Below are 6,958 nucleotides of genomic sequence, written 5' to 3'. Positions count from 1 at the left end.
ATTATTTAGTTGCTGCAGTTTAATTGTATTATCAAATTTAACAAAAATGAAAACAACACAGTTTTACGCAAGGTTTTTTTTTTGTGAGACTATAAACTAAAGGTAATAAATTGAAATATATTAGCACTATGAGGTTTTTATTTTAAGTGCAAAAGAAAACCCTAATAATAAAATAGGGAAACATTAGAAAATATGCAGAAGTATGGGCATTATACATCCAGATAAGGGGTGGGGGGGTGGTGTGTGGGTGTGTATCGACTCAAAGATAAGGGAGCAAGTTTGTCGATGTTTGATCATAGGTGAAAACAAATTTGTTTAGCAGGAGAACCAGTGACAAATGTTTCAGGAATAGAAAACAAATGGAGCAGCCAGCTCCTGGAACTGGACAACAGACTGATAAGAGAATTTTTCAATTTTTCACACTCTAAATGCTGCCAGTGCATCCCTTCTTAGCAGATAAATAATCATCAAAATGAGTGATCATCCTCAAAGAATTTAACAATAGCATACAGACAACCTTGACAAAATCTAAAGATAATTAAGTAACCTCCATTTATTCTCATCGAGGAGCTAGCAATTGAGTTCAAGATTACAATATTTCCTCAGAAAACATGCAAGAACACAACCACTCAGCAAGTCCGAAACAATTTAAAACGTTTTGGTATTCAACAGCCAAAATTGCATTATGCAAAACCTCTTTTCTCTAACTTTTGGACAACTCTGTCAGGCTAAATGGAACTGAAAGGGTACAACCTTTGTGTAGGACGGAGCCGATTTCTGGTAGCTGTCAACACAAAAACCAAATGCTAATAAGTGCGAACTTCTCATATATGGCCTATGAATTTTGAATAATGGCAACTAGAATTTGCACTAACTAGCAGAACTTTGCCGAATGGAAATAAGATTTGATGGTTATGTAAGAAGGCAGCAGGATCTAAAATGACATAACACCTCAATCAACAAATGAGAGGAAGCATGTAATAACTCTTCACTACTCCCATTAGAATTTGTCTCAAAAGGCATAGGTTTAGGATATAGCTTCTGTATGTGCGTGCGTGTGTGTGTGCGCGTGTGCGCGGCGTGAGAGAGAGAGAGAGAGAGGGTAATATTACCAGTCTCTCCTGAATTAAATTCTACGGCAGGTTACGGTTAAGCAAGCCTTGAAAAGATACGTATAGATCCTTGTTATCTGTACCAAATATCTCTTCTGCCTTTTTTAGAGTTTCCTGCAAGTTGGTAGAAGGCATGGAACACAGATTATCTACAACTGACTTGACAGATAAGGATATTTGCCACATCAGCAGTGAACAAAGGATGCAACAACTTACCTCCCGTGACTGTCTGTGAGTATTGAGTTCCTTGATATTAGCTAAAAATGCTCCAAACTGTTCATAGGAGAGTCGGCTCCTGAAATGCACAAGCATTGGAATAGTTTTACAACAAACTGGCATTAGCTAATCCTCTATGGCACATCCAGAAGCATATACTGACCTAGCTTGACGGAAGAATTCTTTTCCATCAATACGAGGAGCACGTCCTGGAAACAAGAAATAAAGTAATTTATCATAAGTTTGTTAGTATAAATGATTCATGCTGAATGTTCTGATCTGTAAGAGCAAAATGGGATGGTGAAATCATAGGACTATTTCAAAGCAGTTTCAGCCTGCTTCAGGTTAAATTATAGTAGCTCCAATTAATGTTCATTGGCTTGGGTGAAACCGTTGAATTTATCTAAATAGGATAAACTAGCCAAAAAAAAATGTAAGTTTTTTTTATACTATATTAGGCATACACTGTCATCTTCCATTATCTAGATTTTCACGCATTTATCTACTAAGTGGCAAATTTTATCTAAAAATATTGCTTTCCTTTTTCAGAATATTCCTCAGCTATCTAGAGCATACCAGGCAGCTATAATAATTACAATAAGTTTTCAAATGTCTTATGATCACTAATAATTGTTAAATTTTCTAAAGTTACATGTTTTCAAAGTTTTCTGTTATCTTCTAAATTTAGAGTATGTAATTCTAGTTTTGACCCATATCCGTCTGAGAACATCCAAAGTACATAAATCTTTATGGCTCTAGGTAAGCAAAAGAAATTCTAAACCATGAATTTTGGCTGGTACTCATAAACCTGGCATAGAGCGCCCATGAGGAGGAGAGCTAGCTGCTGAGGACTGCTGGCTTGATGGATACCATGGTGAAATTGCAGTGCGCCCTTCAAAGCAACGTTTTGTTGGTGAAGTGGCACCAGATGTCAATTTAGGTGATCCTGCAGCAGAATATCCTCTAGGAGACCCACTAGTTGATGTTACTTTCGGTGTAGCAGTTGGAGTGAGACGTGGGGTGATATGTGGAGTAATGGAGAATTTCCGCCCAGCTGGGTTTGCCACTGTAACAAGACGGCTCAAATTTCACCACCAACAATTCAAATTTCTGATAATGATCATACAATATAAGCTTATACATGCACCATCTTGAATCATGTTTGCCACTTCGGCAGGTCCACTGACTAGATTTGATGCCGAGTAGCTAATGGTCCCTTCATCTTCTACTCCATAAGCATGAAAGTAACCATACAAGCAACCAACAGTAAGAAAAGACTTTGGCAGGGAAAAACAGTCAGGTAAAAAGAAAAGGATATTAAGCCAAAATACAAACGTTCCAAGAAGATGCTTTGGCAACTGACTGATCGTAGGTCCCAATATCAACGGTTGCTTGTGATGGCTAAGCAGAGAAAAAGGAGATCATTATTAAAAGAAAAGAAAAGCCAAAGAAAATTCAATCATCTTAATTCATTAGGACAACAGAAAGCTTCTGAAGAGTATGCATCAGGAGATTTAATTGCAAATAATTGGATGAACTTACAGATGAATTATCATCATTCAGTGACTGCATCAAATGCCTCTTGAATGTCTCTAACTGCCAAAGGAAACAGTGTCTTAGACTTTCTAAAGAAGAAATTGATAAAGAACATGAAGATGCCAGATAAAAACAACAGCAGTACGTATGAAACATACAGCTGAAATAAAATCAGGTGCAAAGAGCAATATATCATTTGCCTCAAGTCATTGGGCATATGCTATATCATGAAATACTTTCTTATGTTATAACAATGGATTTGCCAGACACTTAGGTTACAGTAGGTAAAGACAATAGAAGACTCACTTGCAGGACAAAGTACCAATAAGAGGCCATTAGTCCAATACTCTGCCAAGCCAATTAACCAAGCAACCCTTGCATCAGTGACATCACAAAACGCTGCTCAAGAATGGCTGCTAGCATATATGTTACTCTGCCAGTTGCAATGTAGATGATTTTGGTTCAGCTACTTGCAACCAATCTACATTTTTTTAAACTTCCATAGCCATTTCTTACTCAATAGTTTGAGTATGCAAAACTAATTATCTTCATACAATAAGTTGCCCTCCTCTCTCTCTCTCTCTCCTCTGTGTGTGTTTTAAAACCTTCGGAATCTTCATGTCAAGGAGAACTCATTTTACAATTGAAAGGTAATTTCAACTTGATTTAATCGTGATAAGTGGAGAATGTTCACGTATCCTATATTTCTCTTTGTGGATCAATTATTATTTCAGATAGGAATCTTCACGAACACTTTTAAGAGTCCACTCCCAAAGAAATGCACTGGTTCCTGATTACAGTAAACAGCATAGTACATAATTATCCAATAGAAACGTATTTTACTAGAAGTAGTCTTCATGATTTTCGGCATCATCATATACGCACTACCTATCTTAGAATTACCTCCTAAACTTATGAAGGAAGCTTATATCGAACATGTATTCTGTCCTTACATCTCTACGTGGGAGTATCTTTGTATTAAACCTAATGAAAATAGCACAAATTATTGCATATCACCAGCTATGGACCCGAGTCCTTCTAATCATAGTTAACTATTTCCAGTCATGTTCAGTTATGTTCACCTCCTTTCAGAGTTCCACAAAAGTTATTGAAAAATGTACAAGTCATGTTTTAAGATAATTTGCGAAAACTTCATCATCCAAAAAAAGCAGTGATGTCTAACATAAGGCAGAGGAAGCTTTCCTTTTTTGAGAAATCTTGTAGCCAATGACCTAATTTGCCCCTACCAATAAAAAATGTGTACATCAATGAACTCATATCAAACCCATAATTAATTAGAAAATATTGAAATTAACCTAAGCCAACCAAAAAGAACCTTTTCCCTAATAAATGAAACATAAAGAGTACATTTCAAACCATAAAACAAACTACAAGAACAATTATTATGCCATCATTATAAAACTTAAAGATAAAGGTGAATACAAGAGATACCCAACATGTCTCATTGCTAACTGAACATGCATAAAGCATACATTTTGAGCTTTAAAGTGAGGCCTCAATAGAGTCACACCATCCAGATGACTTAAACTAATGAAGCTAATTGAGCTTGTAATGCTTGGAAAAAGACATCAGGAAAGTTCTCTTCCAGCACATCCCAAGAATGATGGTTTTACATCAAAAAAATGAATCCAAGCCATTAACTTAGGTCAGATTTTTCTTTGAAAGAAAACACAATGTGAGTAGTTTTCAGTTATCTTTAGAGAATTCCTGCATCTCTCGCTTCAAATTCTCCACATAAGTGGGTAAGGAAAATTTCATTTCTAGTGTTGCAAAATTTTCTCCTTTATTATAAGTATACAAGGATGGTGGTAACAATTGAGGACTTGAGGCCATGCAAATATCCTTCTTTTTTAGGAATTATTTTTAGATGATGGTTGGTGATTCTCAAGGTGATTTCAAATTCTACAAAATATATTTATTGCAGCTAGCCCAGAAACTCCATATGCATGCAAATGGGACCAAACTAGAAGTAAAAATGTCAGATGGTAGTATGGAAGTTGGTGTAAAAGAGAAGTTAAGATTTCTTCTTCCATTTGTAGGATCTATGTGGACTATGACTTAGCCACAAAAAGTGATTCACTTTATACCATAGAGTAACGACAGTAATTAAAATATGTCTCATTTTTGACCCCTATAACTGAACAAGAACAGTATTTTCTGTATTGACGCATTGCTATACTGACTTGATAATGTACTAGTACATACAATATAGGGGCTCAATACAATACCGAACCAACACATAACAAAATTGTCACAAATCCAACAGCATGCCATTTGTTGGTATGGGGATGCACCATACCAAGCAAGGTTCACAGTACTACTCTCTATACCTGTACCATTTCATCTTGGTATATTGTTGATATGAGTAGGTCATGGTACACATCTATTTGGAGGCGATATGGTCTCATAGGACGAGCCACAGTACCGACCCAACCCATACCATATGCTACCAATACAAGGTCAGCTACCGTGACTGAAAACCTTAGATCAATGCCTTTGTTTAGGTCCTTAATGAAGGCCTTGCAGAGTCATGCCAACAAAATGATTCTGGTGCAAACAAAATCAAGCTAATGGGGTCTCACAATTTTAATTTTGTAAAGATTTGCCTTCTTAAACTTTACAAAAATGTTAGGAGAGGGTTCTACATCAAACCAAATTAAAAAGAAAATCATGGACATGGATTTGAGCACAGAATTTTAATGCGGATTTTTGTCACAGTAGCAGACAGACAGCCTCTCGAGATTATTAGAAAAATTCTTGGATTATTTATGAAACTTTATTGATCATATGATTCTCTAAGCAATCTCTCAAGTAACAAAACTAAACAAATCAACAATTCAGAAATTTGCAATTTACCCATGATATAAAAAATTAGATATCCCAAAATCACTGAAAGATTACAGATCAGTGCTACTATCTGCTCTTGTTGCTGTTGTTGGTGGTGATATATGCTCCTGATTTCACAAGCAATAGGCCAATTCCTTCATTGGAGCAGGTCTCAGATTTTTAATACAACTAAATGTATATTAGCTAAAATCTTTAGCATCAGTCCAACCAAATGTATACAATATGAAGTCACTTACTAGAAAGATAAAGAAAAAGGACAAAAAGGATGAAAGAAGACAGCGTCGCACCTTTGCTAAATCCCGGGCTAATTTCTTCGACGTCTGAGCCAGTGAATCACGCTCCTTTGACAGTTCAATCTAATCAAAAAAAAAAATCTTCAAGAAGCAAATCACCATCAAATGCAGCAAAAGAGGATTCGATGGCTCACATTCTCCTCGCAAGCAACCCTCAACCGGGCGTCAGCCTCCTGAAACATCCGGTCGAGATGTGAGAGCTTGTCCTGGAGCTCCGCGATCACCCGATCCTTCTCCGCCACCTTGTGCCTCATCCTCCCGTTCTCCATCTCCAGCTTCGACACCCGGGACGCGATCGCCATGGAAGTGATCTTCCTCGCCAGGTCCAGCTGCTCGTAGGGGTCCGTCGGCATCACCGCCAGGATTTCGTCCGGGAGGTGATAATCCGCCCCGCCACCGCACCCACCGCCGCCACTCTGCGTCATCTCCGCTGCCGAAAAAAATCCTAACCCTAGCTCCGGATCGAGAAATCGAAACCCTTACGAAGGTAATGAGGGGCTTGATTTGAAACTTTTGGGAGGCCGTCCGTTTCCTCGCTGCCTCGCTCTCGAGTCTCTCTCTCTCTCTAAATTTCTCTCGACCTTCCAAGGGGAAGACGTAAATAGTGGTAACCTCACTGATACCGTCGCCTTGGGGGGGTGTGAGGATATAGATTTTTTTTTTTTTTTGTTGTTTTTTCGTGCCATAATTGTTGTTTCGGAGCTAGATGTTGGGCTTCTGTCCCCCTTAGTGGTGGGTTCGGTGTTCTGGTAAGGCTACCGAGAAGCAAGTTCAAATTTTGGTTTTTCCAGGATACGCTGTTCTGTGCAGCGAATCCCGAAGATTGAATTGGAAGAAAAATAATAGAAGGATGAAAATAATAATAATAATAATAATAATAATAATAATAAATATTATTATTATTAATTTATAGTATTTATTTATACTAAATAA

At 37.4% G+C, this 6,958-nt stretch overlaps 1 non-coding gene across 1 annotated transcript; it reads right to left on the bottom strand.

Moving 5' to 3' along the window:
- Positions 1–529: 529 nt before the first annotated feature.
- On the bottom strand, positions 530–6,707 carry LOC105060400 (uncharacterized protein At4g15545). The gene is made up of 9 exons (XR_012138473.1): positions 6,160–6,707; positions 6,020–6,088; positions 2,871–2,924; positions 2,470–2,729; positions 2,137–2,394; positions 1,492–1,537; positions 1,329–1,407; positions 1,113–1,226; positions 530–784 (listed from the first exon to the last, which is right to left on the bottom strand). It is a non-coding gene; the product is annotated as an uncharacterized protein At4g15545 (transcript).
- Positions 6,708–6,958: the final 251 nt, after the last annotated feature.

This window comes from Elaeis guineensis, chromosome 2 (assembly GCF_000442705.2).
Source record: "Elaeis guineensis isolate ETL-2024a chromosome 2, EG11, whole genome shotgun sequence".
NCBI lineage: Eukaryota > Viridiplantae > Streptophyta > Magnoliopsida > Arecales > Arecaceae > Elaeis > Elaeis guineensis.
This window is presented reverse-complemented; position numbering and strand designations above follow the sequence as displayed.